We start from the raw sequence: 22,059 nt of genomic DNA, 5'->3' as shown, positions 1-22,059 counted from the left end.
CTATTGAATAGAAGGGCCAAGAGTTGTGTGTAAGCCCTTGAAGAGAAAAGAGTAGAGAGTATTGTGTGGGCTAATGAGTAACTACTATTGAGCAGATCAATGGGCTGCTATGATGTGAGTAGAGTGAGCAGAGAACAAGGATGAGATTAGGCATAGTTGCTGCCAATTACAGAGAACTTTCAGTTCCTATTTAAGTGTGGGTTGGAGCATACATATAGGAAGTTGGTGCTTCCATATCTTGTGGGTGCTTGATAAGGATTTGGGTTTGGTTCCTCCTACAAGTTGGTTCTTTCATAAATCTAAGGAGCTACAAGTTGGTGCTTGTAAAAAATCCGTGAAGTTGGTGTTTCACATGGTGCTTTTGAAAAGCTGGACAAGTGTCTAAAAAAAGAGGGGGTTGGTTCTTCCTGCTAGTGGGTGCTAGCAAACAATGAAAGGTATTTGGTGGTTCTTGTGAGTGGTGGCTCACAAAAAATTTGATGCAATAGAGTAGGTGATCATATTTTACATCAATAACAACAATAAACTTTGGTGGGTTTTTCCCAAAATCATTTCCACGTAAAACCTTGTGTATTATGTGTATGATGCTAATGGTATGTGCTTGTATGTTGATTTCATATTGTTGTGACATGATATGTTGTTATTGGTTATATGCATGGTTTCCAAGTTTGAATATGAAAATTAAATTGGCATAAAGTGTTAAAAATTAGCCTTAATACTGATTCACCCCACTCTCAGTATTAGCATTGTTTCTAACACAAGAAATAGTTTGCTAATGACCTAATTGAAAAGAACAAAAAAAAATGCAAATTAATTCTAATTAAAGGCTATTAAAACCAAAATAAAACAAAGTGAATTATTTTCAAAGACGAAGACACACTTAGGAATAGAATGAAAACCATTCGAACAAATCACGTCAGAGAGCAATGCAAAAAAGGATTTTTTTGCATCATACACAAATCAATGTAGGTGAAAAAATGGCACCGGTGTTCTGTAAGGGAGGTGTAGAGAAGATTACGGTTTGCCGAAACACACTCTCTCTCCATATCAGGGAGAGCATTGGTATAGATCCAACCACATTATGAGAAAAAAAAAACAAATCAAGCTATCTAAGTGAGGCAATGAAGGTGGTTTCAAGAGGTAAAACAAGCGCTAAGGTGAAGGAAACCACTGAGGGAAAGAAACACTCCCCAGTGGAGTTTCCAACTTGTTATGCATAATTTATGATTACTAGAATGTATCTCCCCAACTTGACTTGTCCTTTCTTGTCATAAAGGACACCTCAATGTCACCCTAATGCATGAAGAAGATGACACTCTTATATTCAAGCTAGAAGCGTGAGGGCATGATTAGTCTCCAAAATCCAACCCTAATGTTGTAGATGACCAAAATTTTATAGGAGAGGGATGGTAGTTTAGGAATTATTATCCATTAATAAATCTAGGCTTAAGATCCACTTAATATGGGAATATGAGCTGAAGGGATAAGAGGTGAAATATTAAAGGTAGGATCAGATAGGAATCGAGCTTCTTATGCATAGTAAATGGTTAAAACAACCCTTGGAAGCTTATGGAAGAGCTTCAATATTATTTTAAATTTTCCCAAATCTCTAGAATCAACACACCCCTAAGAAGACGCAAGCTAGCGTTGAACAGTGTTGGTGAAGAAGGAAGAAACAAGCGTTGAATGTAGGTATCTAAAGAGGAAGACTGTGGTGGGGATTAAAAGCTTGATTTTGAGTAGTTTATACCAAAAACTCAAACTTTTTGGAAATTTTATGCTAGGGATTTGTGTAGGGATGATGACAACATATTCAAAGATGTGGATTGATCCAGTTTGTAGGCCTATTGACCAGATGCGACAAAATGGCCTACAACAAGAATCTTTTAGCTTGATAAATAGTGACTGCTTGGCCCAACACTCAGTTTTGTTGTGAGTGTGACTCTTATGGAACTCACACCATTTTCATGTGTCCTTATTTGTCTTGATGTTGTTGTTATCTAGTTGTGGCTTCGTCGGGTTATCATGGGTCACCATGCCTTGGCTTTGTCCTTTGTTTTGAGGTTTGGGGACACCATTCCCTTGCTTCAGATTCACCGATCTAAAGTCTCGCTTCTTCTATTTAAATTTTTGCTCAATCTTAACAACATAACAATAGATGACACCAAGTGTGAATATGTCCAACAACTCCATCTCATCCTCATTGTAATTTTGTATACAATCAGGGTACTTAACTATCAAATGATGCTCATATTCCTTGATACCAAACTTTGTGCCAATGGTATGAAAAATATTTGTGAACTCTGGAATGTGTTGGTCCCTTCCCTACTGCAGTGTGGTCTACTTTATGTATTTATCTTCATAGCCCACGACAATGTAATATTATTAGTTGATTGTATCTTGGAAAGAATTGCAAGTAGGTGCAGATGAAAAAAGTGAAGGTTTTGTCTTTTTCCTATATTCACAATAGGTTTCTCACTAGTGATTGACATGGGTGGTGACTATGAGGAGTGAAAAAGTAATATTTTCCCTATTGGCAAAGTCATGAACTGAAAAATATCCTTCCAAAAGGTTTAACCATATATGTATGGCGTATGTATTTATCTGGAATTCAAATATGGGAATGCTAAAGTTTATTTGTACCTTAAAGGGGGTGGTGCCTCTAGAGTGGTTGTTGGATGAAGATGTGTCGCCTATGGGTAGCTACCTCATTAAGGGCATGCAAATAAAAACAGAGAAAGAGTAGACTGGTTTGATACCACTGATCCAGACTTATGCAGGAATGTGACATACATAGATATAAAACTAAACACAAAGATACAATAAAAATATAAATTCATTTCATTAGCATTAAAGAACTAAAATATGGTTACATACAAAATGGAAATAAACTAGCTCGAATGATGTAGCTTATCTCTAAGAAGAGATGTCGTGCTTACATGCCTTTGAACTGTGTTACAATGAGGCTCAAGGGAATTTTTATTATTGAAAAACAAAGGGAAATCCTAAACAACAAAAAATGTAACCCTAGGATATGGAACAACAAACATTTGTGGGCCCCGTTGGAGTTAGTTGGGAAGCCAACTTCTTGGGGTTATAACTTCGACATATGGTCTCCATTTGGAGCATATGATACATCATTAGAAATATCTCTCTAAGTAATACAGGATTTGTAGAACCCCCTTTCCTACAACTATGGCCCTGCAATAGACCTAAAAAATAAGTTATTTAGGGGGTCAAAACAACTCTGGAATTTCAAGAATCAAAAAATGGCTAAAAATAATAAATGTTACTATAATCAAAGAAACTGATGAAACTGAATGGAGTTCTAGGTGGAATAGGCGGGTGGCCATGAATATCCACTTAGATCAATGGGGTTTTTTGACGAAGCATCCTCATTTGGATTCTGTGGAAATGAAATGGATATTCACTTGGGGCCCAAAATAATCTTCATATTCCACTAGTCCTATGGTTTAGGCTCCAACAACAGGGCATAACTCCTTTATTTTTATGGATTCCTACACTATTCACGACCATTCAGGGAGACTCTAAAACTGTCATAGAATGGGTGAATGGAATTTGTAATCTAGATACTCCTTCAATCACAAACTAGAAGTAGAGGATCCATTCTCTAATTGATGTTTTCAACATCCTGATCATTTCCCACATCTACATAGATCAAAATGGCGAATATGAAAAAATATACAAATAGGATGCAATGTTTCTCCTAGTTCGATGCACTTACAATCCTTTGTCCATGGAGAGCCTTTCGAATCCTCACATATCAACATTTGCGCTTCATTTATGATATTTTAGAGTTTGAGAACTTTTTTGAATTTCTGGAAAAGTAGTATCACTCATCGGCCATGAGATCCCCTGTTCACATTAATCAAAACTTGTTTTATATGTTTTTCGGGGTTTATATTCTTCTTATGCTTCATATATGGGTCACTACATAGTTCACTAGGGTTTATACATTACAAAATGCAGACATATGACTCCTCTTCTAAACGAATGACATTTCTCTTTATTTCAGCCTCCTCATGGATATAAGTTTCGTATCTAGTCAATTTCATGGTTCTTATCATTGTTATTTCAAACGTTTTGGAAGTTTTTTCAATAATTAGTTACATTAAAATAGGAGGTGATGAAGGATGATATTAGGTGTCACACAACAATATCAATATTAGCAGATGATCTAGAATTAGTTGCGCTGTATATTTTCTCCTCTACAAGATTTATGATGTATCCAACTTTTTGGAAGTTCATAGAAGTATGAAATCTGTAACACTCTTTGTTTCTATAGTAAAAGATAGTGGTTTTCCCCTCTTTAGAAAAAAAAATCACATAAGAACTCTCTCGAAAAACAAAGAAAATTCATATCACTTGCATCATTGAATAACCATTAGTGGGGTTACAAAAACTGAGAAACCAGAAAGAAGTTTATGAAAACCAATTAGAGCAATTCATAATTCTATTTTCTTAATAGAATATTTAGCAATGTATGATTCCATAGAGGAGATCAGATTAAACAAAAACAAAATCATCTTGGATGGGAAATGGAATTAGGTTCTGTTTATTCAAGTGCATATACAAAACTAAGAAATAAATGGAAATCTACTATTTTTTCCCAATTCATGTACCTCCATTGAAAATTAATAAGTTCAATAGCTTCAAAGTGATTGATAGAAAGGTAGAAAACACAGAAATAAAGCATGGAGGTAGAAATTAAATGAGGAAATAAGACCTTCTGTCAAATGGAAACGTTATAGATAGAAACAATGATACTAAATTGATTAGTCCCACATCATTTAGCAGAGTTTTGTTCGAAGAATATTGTCTTTGGCCAGCCTTGGTAAAGAAATTTAAGGGGATTTTGATGTTTATATTATCATGGAGAAACTGAAAAGGAAGAGACATAGTATTTTTATGTTGTTGAGGACCATAGGCATCAGTGAAAACATTAAGGTGTGGAACATAGCTCATATTAGGGTCAAGTACTTCCTTATAAGCAAGAGGCTTGTCAAGCACCTACAACTCTTGTTGGCCTACATGTACAAGAATAGTAGGGTTCATGGATGAATATTGAAAGGCAAGAATACCTTTGAAGTGTTGCAACATTGCTCTGAATTTTTTAGAGTTAGTGTTGAACAATGTCGTGGGCACTCGACTACAGGATCTGGATCATTTTTCCCCCCTTGGAGGTTCCAGCTCTTTTCACAGGCAGTATCACTAAGGGATCTGGTAGCTCCATGATCATAACTGGTGTTTCTTGAAGTTGGTAACTATGGATGTAGGGATAGGTAGACATTGATATATCTACGCACCATTTCTTGATATCATGAAGCTTTCTGTCTCTACTAGGCTTATATGTTCAATGTCTGTCACATTCATCATCTTCTGGTGCGACTATAGGAAGTCATCAAGTAGCTGAGAATTCTCTGAGTTGGGAAATCAAAAAGGAAATATAGATGTAGATGCAGGTGGGCTCTTATTCATTGGGATCGCATTAGGGATGGAATATCCTAGAAATTCCAAGCTCTAGAAAAAAATATAAATCACAGTGATACTCTCAAAGAAGAGAAATAATGTATTTTGGTTGTTGTTGAGGCGTTTTGTTTAATTTCGGATTGTCGACAGTTCGCATGGGCCAAGAAATTCCTCCTAAAGACATTTAATGTGCGAATGGTAAGTAGAGTTTCACTCACAAATTTAAAATATTCCTTACTTTACCAAAAAAATTCAATGCTTACATTCTTATCAGTTCTGATATTTTTGATTCTCTTTTAATCATGAGTAGATAAAATAGTTTGATTGAGGACTTTTAATTGACATGATTTGTTAAAGATAATTACATTATTTTATAAAATATCTTAACCATGCATGAATTTTGTCACTAAAAAAAATTGCATTATTACTAAAAATATATATCATAAATTTATATATTGTTTTCACTGCCACAAACACCCTCCAAAAGTTTTCCTATACTCCAATTTTGCAGCCTAGTGTGGATCTTGCGATCGATTATTCTGTAGTCACTCTTTGGTTAGCTGATGATTTTGAGCTCCCTTCTTGGATTAGAGGTGTCGAGGGTACTTACTCACACATGATCAGTTTGCAACAAGTTAATGAGCACATTCCTTTACACAAGCTCAAAAAAGAATAGAACAATCCATCAAGATTGTCTCTATGCAATGTCTAATCCATGTCGACAGTTAGTGCACACTGACAGCGATAGTTTCCCACTTCTAGCGATGTTTTGACTTCTATTTTGGTGAGTTTTGCGAATGCTCAATTCAACCCTCCAGCTTAGCCCCAACTGCGCACTGTGTAGCCTCTAATGGAAAGCCCAACACCTGAGATCTTGAATTATTCAATTATGTAATAAGTATTTTCCTTTTCCTCCCATAACATCATGGTTGACAAAAACAATGCAAAACCCTGCAGCCTTACTCGCTGAGTGTCAAAACTACGCAATCTTCTTGCACAATCCAACCTGAAATGTGCATTGTGTAATATCAAGGCTCAAACATCAACCATAAAATCCTGAAATATGTAATTTTTCAGTCACCTAAGCTCCTCTATCTTCCATAATTAAATAATGGGAAAAATTAGTATTCAAGCCCTCAACCTGACTCCCTGAGCTCTCCAACTATACAATATTTCTTCTCAGTCCAAGCCTGAATTGCGTATTGTGTAATCTCAATTCTAAAGCCTCATCCTTAACTGCTTGAGCTATGCAAGTACATAGTCACTAAACCTCTCCCTTGGCCTACCACCCAATTCTAGCTCAGTCAGTGGATCATCACGCAACATATTAGACTTTATCGGGGTAATGTCATCTTGTCGTGAGTGGATTGCATATGTACGAACTCTATCATTCTATGGAAAAATTATGAAGAAGGAGATTGAGAAGGAGGACATGCTATAATACACCTAAGGATTTCAGGAGATAAGATGATCACTAGACAATAATATGAAAGAACATTGGATTACAGCAGAAGACCAAAGATCAGGACCACATGAAGAATCCATCTGATTCACAACCCTTTGGAGGATATATATGAATAATAAAACATATCTCTCATTAAGATGAAGCATTGGATACATCTCTTATTGAAGACAAAAAGAAAGAAGAAATAAGAAGGACAGCTTGTCACTACCACATCATCATGTAATCCATGTCACCATTGCCATGTAATGTCTTGTCACGAGTCATCATGTGGCACATCATTTGCGGATTATGTAATTCTATATTGGAAAGTGTAATGTGAAGTGGAATTCGAAGTGTCATCTATGTAATGTGAAGAGTTACGTAGGAATTCAAAAAGTCATGAGAAGTCAAAAAATCATGAGGGTAGTCTAAGAGTCATAAGCGAGGTGAAGGATTTCCCCATTTGTTATATATACATCTTCATTGTTCATGCAAGTGAATTTTCACCTTTGCTCCTCCTGCAAGGCATTAAAGATACAAGCTATTTATTTTGGGGAGAAAGAAATGGTTATAAAGCTCCACTATGGGAGCTAGTGGTTCTCATTATATACATGGGTCTTGGTACGTTTACTTAATATATGAGGCCTAATGGCTAGCACGTCCTTCATGCATGAATTATGAATATTTGTAACACTATTATGTGAAGGTTTGTAATTCATGTTTGTTTTCCACCTATGCTAAAGTAGTTGATGTATTTTGGTTATTTTAGTCCTTACCTTATTAAGAATGTGTTGTAATGGTTGTGATGACTACCGCATCTTTATGGAATATTTCGCTAGATGTTAAACAAATCTTTCTTATGGTTGCAACAACTGTCACATCTTTGTGGACTACTCTGTTGGATGTTAGGAAAACATTTTGTGTGTGTGTGTGTGTGTGTGTGTTGTGGAGTACTAAAAAAGGTATGTTTTTGATGATTATTTCAGTATCTTTTCAGTAGAACTCGCAAACCTTTTTGCATCATGAACTTGGAAAACGATAAAGAATTATAACAAAACATGTGAGATTAATATGCGAGAATAAAACGCTCACAATTGTCATTTTCTCATGCAGGAAGGAGTGAAAACGAGAAGTTTCCGTTCCAAAGGAAAGGACAAGGACGAGATAACCGTTGTCCCTTTGATGGGAGACCGAATGCAAACAAGGCAAAGAAAATCAAAGCAAATCGGCCCAGAAAAGGAGGTGGAGATACCAGGAGAGAAAAGAAATGATTAAGGATTAACGGTTCGGTGAATCCCTCAGGATCAAGGATCCTGAGGGATCGTTGTTTTATCTATTTTTTCACTTAGACATCTCCTCCGTCACCCTTATAAAAGGAACAACAATGTTAGCTTGAGAAAGAGTTAGACATGATTATGTTTTTATGTAATTTTTGTTAAGATCAAAACTTTGATCATCGAGTCTCGATAAGAACTAGCTTATTGTAATTTTGCTTCATGCATTAATACAAACTTGGTGATTACTTCATCTCTGAGTCTGGATTAACCTCAAGTGGTGTAACCCTGGAGGCTAAGGGCCTGGCCCTAGAGGACACTTGCTCTTGTATTATTAAGTTTGCCTTCTGCGTGGTTTTCTTATCGTCGTTATTTGGTAATCTGATGTGTTTTATAAGTTTACATCACATGCTCTGTTATGTTTAATTCATTAAGGTTTCCATAGACAGAACTATTATATTGACTCTGCATTATATGATTGTTCTTTTCAGAGTTGATCTGATATCACTGGTCTTGATAGAATATTCTTACTATTCCATTTCATAGATTTTGTGCTGTACATTCACGTCATAGAATTCATCTTGGAAGTTATGTTCTTCACGATTGTTAAATTGATGAACAATGTTGTTCTATTTTGAAACGCAGTCGTATTCTTTCTAACTGATATTGATGCATAGATTAGATTACTATTTAAGAGTGTTGTGTATATATATGGTTTTCAAGCGTTGTTCCATAACTTATCAGTAATCAGTGATGTTCCATTGTTGTGTGTTGTTCGATCTACCTTAAGAGTGAAAGATTGTCGTTTGATTACGATCAATGCATTTGATTTGATAGATTAAGTTTGTTATTGCTTGTGAGACTTAGTTGCTGCTCTATTTCTTAGCTGCCATTACATTTAAGAAATTGTTGTTCCATTTCGGATTCGCTGTTCCATTACAGATTTGTTGTTCAATTTCTTATTTGTTGTTCCATTTTCTTATCTGCCATTCCATTTAATGGCATTTGTTATTTTGGTGTGGGAGGCGATCTAAGGTTGTAGTGAGCCTTGGCATTTACTGTCTGGCTCCCAGATCCACGATCTGTTCTCTGATTTCCTTTTCCATCAGTTTCCAAAGGGATGGGTTATCGCTACTGAACCCTTGACTGATAAGTTTCTTAGTCTTTTGAGTGTGTGATTTACTCTTTTGAAGTAATTAAGCTGTAGACAAGCATCCATTTACTCTTATATTTCTGAACATTGTACTACTAGCATTACTCTCACAAATGATAGCCTCAGACTAAGACACTCTTTGAAATAACCAAATGCTCCCGGATTAACATATTAATGTGAGGTAATTAGAGGTGAAAGAGACCCTTTTTATAGCTCTACATTTTGGCGCCGTTGCCGGGGAAAGAGTGTAGCCATTTGTCCTTTTTTTTTTCAAAGTAGTGTACGAACCTGCTAGGGAAGAGTTGGATTTTAAAAACGGAAGGTAAGAACCTATGTACGGAGCATGTAAAAGCCCTGCTCCTCTGTCCACTTTCCTAACAGATTTGTTGTTGCTTTGTTTGAATAGAATCTAGTAGTTAATTTGAGTGCATGACGAAGTAGAAAAAACCAGAAAAAAATACCAAACCTCTACCCAAGCCTGAAAAAGCTAAGCGGCTAGTGACCCTTGGCCGAACAACCTTCATAGACGAAATCTACAAGAAAGCAGAATCTCAGCCATTAGTAGAACCCATGAAAATCATTTCTAAGCAGCCTACTAGTTTCCTTCAGGCCACAGGATCACCATCTGTAGCCTTTGCTGAGGTGCATAGTCAAACTGAAGAGCAGGACTTTCAAGAAATTGAAAATTCTACTCCAGAACTATTGCAGGAAGGGAATTTCAGTAATCTTTGTGAAGGAGAAGGAGAAACAGGGGAAACCGAGGAACCAAGATCTCCTTTTGGAACAACTCAGCCATTAAACAACCTGGACAAGGGAAGTGTTGCAAAAATCATTGTTGAAGAAACTCAATCTCCGCAGACATCAGGCATTCTCATTATCCCAGATAGAGGAAGTGCTATTAAAACTATTCCTGTCAAAGCCATTCCCTATCAACCTAGGAATACCCTCCTAGATATTCCAGAAGGTTATTGGCCTATATTCGACCCTATGGCTCAAAATCAGCCAAACACTCAAACCTCTACATTAAAATACCCTATAGTAGATTCTGCGGCAAATGCACCTATGAAAGCAATCGCTCTTCAGCATATCCCTACATTTCACGGTCTTACATCAGAAGATCCGGATGCATTTTTATTCGAATTTGATGTGTTGTGCAGGGGATATGATTACACCACCGACCGCCAGAAACTGAAACTATTTCCCTCTACATTAAAAGGGGCTGCTTTAAGATGGTTTATGGGATTAGGTGGTGGGGTTATAAATAATTGGGATCAAATGAAAGAATATTTCCTAAAAAGGTATCAGGATTATTGCAGGTCTAGAGAACAAAAGGATGAAATATTCCAGATGACAGCTAGACCGAATGAAACATTAGAGGAGTATGTGGAACGTTTCCAGTATAATCTGCAAAGATCTCATTATGCATCACTACCTTTCCCTGATAATGTGTTAAAAATAGCATTGATAAGGGGCATGAAGGAACAATGGATTGAAACATTAAACATCAGGGGAAAAGGGGATATTTATCAAGAAAATTTTGCTGACATTATTGATTTATGTATCAGGAGCTCGAGAGGCAGCACAAGAGTAAAACCAGCAGAACATGATCGGTTTGTAAGAGATAATAAAATTTCGACAGAAGGAGTGACATGTGTAGAAATTGGAAATTTACTGGAAAATTTTAAAACTGATATTCTAGGGACACTAACTACACAACTTGATATTATGCAGGCTAAACAGAAGCAAATGGAGGCAGAACAGAATTTGGCGATCTTCTGTCCCTGATGCAGGAAAAAGCATAGTCACAAGGAGTGTCCACTAGATATAGTCCAAACATGCGCCATCTGTACAAAAGATCACCTTACGGGGAGCCGCCCCTCACTTCCTAGGTTGAAAGCGGTATATAAGGAAGTGGAAGAAGAACCAAAATCGGTGTAATTGATCAACCAGTGCCATCAGTGGCAGTCGAGACAATCTGGTATGTTTTCAGACCCAGCTTCTTCTTTTCAGCCTCCACAATATAATGCTCAACAATATAATATGTGGCAAAGTCAATCCCAACCCCTGTTTCCAAACTGGTCACCACAGTCGTTTGCTTCTTCAAACTCGTGGCTGAATCAGGCAAGCCAATCTGGTTGGCCGAATTTCCCTTATACTCCACCATATTGGCAAGGTAGCCCATATCCTCCACAATGGACTCCCCCTACTTCACAAAGTTCAGCCTGGCAGACAAACTGGCTGAGACTGATGCATCAGCCAGTAGGAACTATTCCACTCCCTCAACTTACACTGTCATCCTTACAACAAAATCCCCAGTCTAATTTGAGACCGCAACTCCCAGCCCAACCCAACCCCAATCCAAATAACAGACCGGTCCAATCTCTGCAAATTATAGAAACACTAGAAATAGGAGCCGATCTAAGGGAGTGCAATGATCTTCAGTTAAGATATGGCCGTATTATTGAAACCGAGGGAGATAAGACAATTCAGATTGAAGATCAGTTACCCAGAGAACATCTATCACAACAAGAGGATGTGAATAAATAGCAAACTCATAATCAAGTAACCACATCCTCTCCTCCGTTCCCAGAATGATTAGTCATACCTCGACCTATACAATATCCTGATTTTGACGTTCTGGGAGAATTACAAAATCTGTATATAAAAATTCCATTCCTCCAAGCCATTCAAGACATCCCCATATAAGCAAAAACTATCAAAGAATTGTGCATAAAGAAACCAAGGAGGAATATAACAAATAATCCAAGAGTCCAAGTAGTCGGCACTTTATCTGACTTACTATCAGGGAAAGAAACACCCATTAAATATGAAGACCCAAGAAATCCAATTGTAACTGTCCAAATTTATGGTCAGACCCTGTCGAATTCCTTAGTTCATCTAGGAGCTGCAATTAATATCTTAACAACCACTACTTGCCAAAAGTTGGGCATTACATCTATAGAACCCACCTCTACCTTGCTAGAATTGGCTGACCGATCTGTGGTTAGGCCAGAGGGTACTCTACATGATTTCATGGTCTCTGTTGATTCCTGGGAATATCCAACCAATTTCCTGATAATAAATCCCAAAACCCGACTTGATGGACACCCGCTGATTTTAGGTAGACCTTGGCTTGCCACTGCTGATGCTTACATTGGCTGCTGGCAAGGAAATATCACCATAACCAAATGACCAAATATCAAGAATTTAGTTTTGTATCCTCCAGCGCAGCCAAGTGTCACAATAATCAAAACTAATAAGCACCATGTATCATACCTTACTGATAACATTAGATCTCCATTAACTATACAAGAGGCACTTGATTTTAAAGACCAAACAAAAGATGATGCCATTAATATTTTCATTAGTCAAACTGAATCTAGATCCTGCACACAGTGTCACATGATAGAAGTAGCATTTGATAATGAATTAGAAGAAGACCCTCTGAAAGATACACATGATCAAACAATACCTGTTACTTCTGTTGCAAATAGTAAAATTGTGGAAATTGAACTGGGAAAAACCTTAAACATTAATGCCAACCTCACACCTGAACAAGAAACGAAGCTCATCCATTTGTTGAGGGAATATAAAGAAGCATTTGCATGGGATTACCCTGATATGAAAGGAATTGACCCCCAATTATGTACACACCACATTTATATAGAAAAGGATGCCAGACCTATTCGTCAACCTCAAAGGAGACTTAATCCTCATCTAAAAGATGTGGTAAAAGTTGAACTTCAAAAACTTTTAGATGTCAATTTTATCTATCCTATCTCTGATAGTAAATGGGTCTCTCCGCTTGTGGTGGTACCAAAAAAGAATGGGAAATGGAGAATCTGTGTGGACTACAGGGAGCTAAATAAAGCAACACAAAAGGACCACTTTCCTCTCCCATTCATCGACCAAGTATTAGATACTTTAGCAGGAAAGAAATTCTTTTCTTTCCTGGATGGCTTCAGTGGATACAATCAGATTCAGATTGCCCCTGAAGACCAAGACAAAACTACTTTTACTTGTCCTTGGGGAACATTTTCCTACCGAGTTTTACCTTTTGGCTTATGCGATGCTCTGCCACATTCCAAAGGGTTATCCTTAGCATTTTTGCAGATTTAATAAATGACGGACTTGAAGTATACATGGATGACTTTACACCATATGGAGATGATTTCGATCCAGCGTTGGACACCCTAGAGAAAGTCCTACAACGCTGCATTGCTACAAGGCTTTGTTTAAGCCACAAAAAAACTTATATGATGATGACTGAAGGACTTATCCTAGGACACTATATTTCAGCAGTTGGCATTCAGGTAGACCCAGCCAAAATCCAAATACTTTTGCTTATTCCCACTCCTACCACTCAAGCAAAGGTACACAGTTTTCTTGGATTCTCTGGTTATTATAGACAATTTATAGAACATTATTCGCACATTGCTGCACCTCTATATGCACTAACTGGTAACGTTGATTTTCTTTGGACAGAAAAATGTGAACGTGCTTTCAAGGATCTGAAGAAGCTCGTATCCATAGCCCCAGTCCTTCGAGGACCAAATTGGGATTTGCCATTCCAGATATCATCTGATGCCTCAGATACAGCCATTAGAGCAGTCCTTGGGCAGGAAGAGGATAAAAAACCATATGCTATTTATTACATCAGCAAAAATTTATCCCCTACTGAATTAAATTACATTGTTACTGAAAAAGAATTCTTAGCTGTAATACATGCTGTCATTAAGTTTAGACATTACATTACTGGATATCCTGTTATCTTGTATATAGATCATTCTGCCATAAAATATCTAGCAAATAAGCCTATCACAAATGGCAAAATAAATACATGGCTGATTTTATTGCAAGAATTTGATATTACAATCAAGGATCGACCGGGCAAAGAAAATCCTGTAGCAGATTTTCTCTCAAGAATGCCAAAGCCAATCGATGCAGCAACAGTTGAGGATCAATTTCCGGATGAACATATGTTTGTTGTTGCTGTTCAAACACCCTGGTATGCTAATGTTGCCAATTACCTAGCAGTAGGTAAACTACCAAAACATCTAACCCCTAATGAGCGAAAACAGATTGTTCAGAAGAGTGCTCGATTCTCGTGGATTGGGGGCTATTTGTTTCACACAGGGGCAAAAATGCATATCAGGAGATGCATTCGAGAAGATGAAATCTTTGACATTTTAAAAGCCTGTCATGATGGACCATGTGGTGGACATTTCGCCGAGTGCAGAACTGGACATAAGGTGCTGCAGACAGGGTATTATTGGCCCACGATTTTCAAAGATGCAAAGAAATTTTTCCAAGCCTGTGACAGCTGCCAGCGAGCAGGACGCCCTGGTCAGTCTGATGAGATGCCTCTGAAACCACAGTTAGTCATTGAACCATTAGAGCGATGGGCTCTTGATTTCGTTGGACTTATTAACCCATCATCAAACCAGAAAACATATATTTTGGTGGCAACAGAATATGTCACCAAGTGGGTTGAAGCAGAAGCATTGCCTAGAGCTACAGAGGACTCTATCATACAGTTCCTGTTCCATCTATTTGTATGTTATGGCCTTCCAAAAGAAATAATTACAGACGATGGACCACAGTTTGCTGGAAACAGAATAGCTACAACACTCAACAATTATCATGTCCAGCATAAACTCACTACTCCATACCACCCACAGGCGAATGGACAAGTAGAAAGCAGCAATAAAATAATAGAAGCAATTCTAACGAAAACCATTGCATCACATAGACGTGATTGGCCTGCTAGACTACCTGAAGCACTTTGGGCTTATAGAACAACATGGAGAAGCACCACTGTTTACTCACCTTATCAATTAGTGTTTGGAAAACAACCCATTTTTCCCATAGAATTCGAAATCCAAACATTACGGACAACACAGGAAGTTCACTTAGATCTAACCGAAGCACAGATTAATCGATTACAGCAGATCAATGAGTTGGATGAAATTAGGCTCTCTGCACTTCAAAACACTACCCTGATCCAATAGCAGCGAGCTAAATGGCATGATGCTCTCATAAAAAATAAATTCTTCCACGAGGGAGACTGGGCTCTGTTGTACGACTCCAAGTTTTAGAACTTCCCTGGGAAACTCCAGACTCATTGGTTGGGACGATATGAAATCCAAAAGGTACATGACAATGGGACCCTTACTCTAATCACTATTGATGGTTTAGGATATGCCTTCAAGGCAAATGGCCACCGAGTTTGTCTCTATCGCAAACCACTCACTCAGGAGTCCTTCTGCCAGCAGTTACGCCGAGACTCTGATATGGAGATTTTGGGGGAGGAAGAGAAGTCTTCCTCACCTGTAACTTATTAAGGAATTCATTCTTTTTTACAGTCTGTACATAAGTTCTTTTTTTGAATCATTTTTTGTAAATATTTTTGAATTAATGTTTTGTTGTAATGTTTTGCTGTTCCTTTTTCAAAAAGAACAACATTTTCTTCCGGCTGTTCCTTTTCCAGAGGAATGGCATTTGAGTGTTTTTGTTGTTCCTTTTCCAAAGGAACAGTATTTTTGATTTTCGCTGTTCCTTTTCCAAAGGAACGACATTTGCTTGTTTTGCTGTTCCTTTTCTAAAGGAACAGCATGTCGATTTCTGCTGTTCCTTTTTCAAAGGAACGGCATATCTGTGTGTTTTGTTGTTCCTTTTCCAAAGGAACAGCATGTTCGATTTTCGTTGTTCCTTTTCCAAAGGGGCGGCATTTTTGCATGTCTTGCTGTTCCTTTTCCAAAGGAACAACATTTTCTGATTTCTGTTGTTCCTTTTTCAAAGGAACGGCATTTCTTGCATTTTTTGCTGTTCCTTTTTCAAAGGAACAACATTTTTAAGTTATTGTTGTTCCTTTTTCAAAAGGAACGACATTTTCGTGTGTTTTCTATTCCTTTTCCAAAGGAACAGAATTTTTGATTTTGTTGTTCCTTTTTCAAAGGAACGACAGTGGAATATTCCGTTGTTCCTTTTGCAAAGAAACAGCATTGGAATGTTCTGTTGTTCCTTTTCCAAAGGAACAACATCTGTGTGTTCTGCTATTCCTTTTTCAAAGGAACGACATTTGCATTTTTTTACTATTTGAGGTCTCTTGTTGGCCCTTTTTCCAAAAGGAACATCACTTGCATGCTTTTGCTCTCCCTATGAAACAACTTGCTCCTTTTGCTGATCTAAATTAAGGATGCTTATTGCTCCTGTTCTTTCAAGTCTTTTAGAATACAGCTATGCACTTATGCAATGGATACACAATCACAACATACTGAAATCAGCTAATCATAAATCGCTATCTTTATAAGGCTCTGTATTGGTAAGAGGACAAAAGGAAGGACACACTTACTTATCATCTTTTGCTGTCATCATTCTACTAATTCTGCTATGATTGTTCATCTTTATCATGACGACCCCTTTTTTTCCTCTTTGATTATTATTTAGGAATAAGAGCAAAGGGTTTTTATCTTCCTATTGAGATGTTAAGACTTCTTCCACCATTCCTACTCTTAAGGAGTGTTGAACCACCCCCTGTGTATAAATAAGGGAAGTACTTTATGAAAAAGAAAGAAAAAGTAAACATGACTTATAAGTTGTCAAATGCAGGATAGGGGGTCTCATCAAGAGCCAGCCTACCATGATCATGAGGATGAAAGCAAAGTGGCATTCCCACTATGGCCACCACACCAGGGATATGGTCCAAAAGGTATATCAAATAAACAACCCTTGGAACAGGAGGTCTCATCACGAGCCGACCTGCCCACTTTTCGCTCCTTCCTCGTGAATGGAATTATGGTTAACTGGTCACCAAGCCAGCATAGTGGCCTACATTTTGACATCACACAACATTCCCTAAGCATACACAGTGGATCATGGTTCCATGGGTGAAATAAACAACTCTGCCAAGGTTATTAACACCTGTCGGCAGCAGAGCACTGCTAATGGTATCGAAGTCACATTATTTACACCAATAGGTGAGTTATTAACACCCTTCTGTTTCTTATACCTTAGTAATTAAAAATATATCATTCCCCGAATTATATAACACATGTAAATTTATTATCACCAATCATGGCAGAACAATTGACAATGACCGCAGGAGATTTAGAAAGTATGATAGATGTCTTATCCTCCCAGTCTCGCATCATATCACAGTAGCCTCTTACGTAACAAGCGATCTAACTCTACGACTCGATTTTGGTAATTTGCTATTTTTGTAAACATGGCATATTTTTATACATTGTTCCTTTATCTCTGTTTCAGAACGGGCGTTGCTCCTTTACTTGACGGCTAGGACAGCCTATCACATTGTGGGGGGAGAGGTTAACCTCATTATTCCCTGGATTACGTGTCAGCTCACTATTCGGGAAAGTTGTGTACTAGGGTATGGCATGGCTCAATGGCTTGCTATTTTTATTTTTTTTGCACGAATTGTTGTTCATAAGCCATTTCTATGGTATACTCTGTTTTTTTTTTTGAACAAGTCTTGTGTCCATTAGCCTCTTTGTGTTTCAAACAGCACAAATAGTTGCCATTCCATTGAGAATTTACAGTGAAACCATGGGAGAAAGAGCGATCTGGAGGGAACCGCAGGTGTTGACAGTCTCCGCTGCTGCCCGGGGAATCCTGGCAAGAGCAGGGTGGCTGACTTATCTCAACCGCTTGCAGGAGTCTAACGAGACGGTGCCAATTGAATTCTTGCAGAATTTGCAAGAGGATTACTCCACAGTGAGGGGGAGACATATAGCAGTCACCGATGACATAATCGCAGAAGTCTCGGGACTACCAGCCACCAGACCTGTATGGACATTAAAAAAGGAGAGATTACAGAAGATTATAGAAATCTTCCAAGACAAAGGCCAGAACCTGGCAATGAAAGGAAAGGGAGTTCTGCCAATAATGTTAGGAGAACCCTGGGCAGAATTGGCAAGGACCGTTCAAAGCTACATCACCTGTGAAGGCAGAAAATATGTGGTAAGACCACGACATCTTAAACTCTTAGCTGTTCTAAAGCAGAAATGCTCTGTAAATTTACCTGCACTTTTGAATTCGTTACTTCATGATGTTGCACGGAGCATAAAAAGGGCACAACATGTAGAGTCAGTTGTTAGTCATCATGGGTTGATTCGGTTAATTGTCAGTCATAGCCTCACCCAGCAACAGAGCAGCTGGGAAGAGCTAATTGCAGTGATAGATGGGGGGTTGACAGCACCATCCCCAAAATGTAAGCATGCCACTAGTACACCAGAAGGTCCAGAAAAACACAGAGATTTAGCAAAACAAAAACATGTCATCGGCACAACCGAACAGCCAGAAAAATGCACGAAATCGGTCTGGTTAGCACGAATACGAGTGAGGCTAGAAAAGCTCCAGGAAAACACCAGCCGGCCAGTAGAAATTGAAGATGAGCAACCCTCACGGCCAGAAGAAGAGGCCGAGCAATCTGAAGGAGAAGAGAAAGAAGAGGCCGAGCAATCTGAAGAGGAGGCCGAGCAATCCGAAGAAGAAAATTAGGAAGGAGGTGAGCATTCTGAAACCAAAGCCGAGCAATCCAAGCAGGAGGAGGAAATGGAACAGTAGGAAGGTAGCCCATTGCACGACCCAGTGGGAGAAGACGAATTGGCCGCAGTCTTGGCCAATATGGGCGAATATGGCCAACCTTCCAGCCCATCAAACCTCCATGACGAAACGAAACCCCAGGAGGAAAATGCACCTGAAAAACCACATGCAAAGGAGGCAGAAGAAGAAAATCTACCTGTTCATGATAAAGAAAAAATAGAAGATACTGAACAGGAACAATCTGTTCCTAACCAGAAGACACCGGAAGAAATTCTTGAGGAAGCAGGGGCAGAAAAAGAAGTTTCCCAAGAAATGACAAAACCAGTTAGGGTTCCTGCCCCAGAACAGCTAGAGTAGAACAATGAAGAAACAACCCAGAAGGAAGATTTGGGGACTAGTCATAGTCCAAGCCACAGTGAACAGCCTGTTGTTCCTTCTAAGGAAATTTTGGAAATCAAAGAATTACGAAAGGAACAACAGAGATTATTGAACATAATAGTCCAACTCCACTAGCAGATTAGGATCCTGAAAGCAAGACAGAGGGTAAAAAGGACTTCAGGAAGGAAGAAAGTGACCACTTCAGCAAAACCCCACAAGGCAAAGGGGCAGAGGATCAGAATTCGTCCTGCTATTCAAAACCCTGTTGAAAACCAAGCTGTTGTTCCAAATGATGCTGAGGAACAGACTGTTGTTCCATTTGAAAAGGAATAGCAATAGACTGATATTCACGTTAAAATAGAAATGGATGACATGATGACCTGTGATAAGGAAATTCAGACGGAGGCACCACCTTCAGGAGTGATAAGGGTTCTGAACTCAAAGCAACGCAATAGGAAAGTTCAGGTAAAACTCCCGGCCTCCACTGCTGCATGGAGAAGAGATCCAAAAACAGTAACACCGCAAAAGGGGTTGAAGCAAGCCCAACAAGAAGTAGAAAAGCTTAGAGAGAAAACGGTCCCTCGCAAAAAGTATGAAGAGCTATAGCAGCATCTTAGGAACGTCAATCAATTCGAAAGCCAGGCTTTTGAAGGTTGGCGAAAGGAACAAGAGAAAGTTGCAAAGGTAACTCGTAGGCTAGATATTGTTATCAAGCAGATGGATACCTTGTGTGCTTTATACAATGACATCTTATCATGTAGAGCCCCTGCCAAAAATTATGCCCTGTTTCTACTGGAATGGTATTTGCAATTAAAAATAAAAGTTGTTAAAGCAGGTGCTCCCATACAAATTAACATTGTCAATGATTTTATAGACTGATGTAAGCACTACGGGGTAAAAGTCCAGAGACTGCTGTGTGAGTTCTATTTACATAATCTTGTACTAGACCAGGAGACTGAGTTGAAACCTAGCCCCTTTTTTGGAGACATCCAATTGCAGGCATTCATCTCATTTGGGGTTAATCAGATTAAATGGCTTAAAGCCTATAATACTTTCCAGAGGCAAGAAAACAGCTTAGATTTGTGGGTAAGGGCTGAACCTAGGAACCTAGTACAGTTGTGGAAAGCACATAGAAACCTCATGAAGACTCCGGGTGTAATTGAAACTATTGGAAATAATACTGAGAGGGGGGGGTGAATCAGTATTATCACATCAATAAAACTTTTTCATTTCCATATTCAGATTCATATATGCTACTTCCACAACTTCTTATGATTTAGTTAGTTGATCCTTAATGAGTGCATTAGAACATTATCAACCATATTAACAGTAAACAGGTGCAGTAAAATAGAACAGATCATCACACATAAGCCACACACATGAACACCATGATATAAGGTGGAAACCCAATGTGGGAGAAAACCACCTGCTGTAAGTCATCTCAATCTTCTTCTTAATAAGAAAATCCTTTTACAATATTTCTGTACTGGTGCAGTCTTATACCAGTATGCAGGCTTCTACCTGCAGAGAGCTACAACCCTCTCTCGTTCTCCAGTCTTTCCTGGAAGGGAGCTACAAGCCCCATAGTTCTTGTACTAGCCGATCCATTTACTAGTACGCAAGCTACTACCTGCTACAATGCTCCAAAGTTTTCAACTGCTACTAGAAGGGAGCTACCACCCCCTTAGCTCTTGTACTAGCTAAGATACTAGTACGTAGGTACCGGCCTACAATCTTCTCTCCTCCAGGTACCACGTTTCATACATTTTCATACTGGATACTCCTGAAGCACAACACATAATCTGAAAGGCCACGTTTCATCCAATTTTCATACTGGACCCATTAATATCATTCAAGCACATAATCAATCAATCTTCTGAATCACCCAAACACTAGATCAATACATATACAAGGATAATATATGTGTTAGCACCCAGATCTAGTCCATCAGATCACATAAATATGAGCCATTATGATCCTGATCCAATATTAGTTCTCATCCATCAATACTGAAGCTAAACACAATCAACCAAACAGGATATGCAGAATACTGACACCTTTAAACTGTCATCAGAACCCATCAACAACTAGAACCACCTGTGACTTCAAATATCATAGCTCAAATTGTATACGCTACTACAATGAACCAAACCTACATACATACGCGCTTACACCAAAGCCAACCCGCGTATAGATCTATAAATATTCAAACATGACTTGCAGCGATTTCAAACTCAAGTTATACCCAGTTCAGATCATTACAAGCGTCAGTATACAGATCTAGAATAAGCATAATCAAATATATAGAGATAGTTCATTTCAAACCATTTGATCCCGATCTATCCTTAGATCTTGTTTTCCATCAACTGGTGAGATCCCTCTTTAGCTCAAATCTAGATCTGCACCATAACCCAATCACAATATTCCAGATCTAGCACTTTATGAGATATTCAATAATTTAGATGATGCTTTGCCAAATGATCTCCTTCCTCTTTTATAGCCTTAGTCCTTTCTCAATACCACGGTCCAAAACCATAGGATCAAAAAACTGTTGGACTAATACCATGAACCAACCATGAAAGTGCGTGAGATCAACACTTTTGGATGCAATACCACGGACCAAAACCATAGGATCAAAAATTTTCGGAATAATACCATGAACCAACCATGAAAGTGCGTGAGATCAACACTTTTGGATGCTATACCACGGACCAAAACCATAGGATCAAAAACTGTCGGACTAATACCATGAACAA

The sequence above is a fragment of the Pinus tabuliformis genome, chromosome 8 (genome assembly GCF_031772625.1).
Source record: "Pinus tabuliformis cultivar Carrire ecotype Pingquan chromosome 8, CPIR1, whole genome shotgun sequence".
NCBI classification, from domain to species: domain Eukaryota; kingdom Viridiplantae; phylum Streptophyta; class Pinopsida; order Pinales; family Pinaceae; genus Pinus; species Pinus tabuliformis.
Note: the sequence above shows the minus strand (reverse complement) of the source record.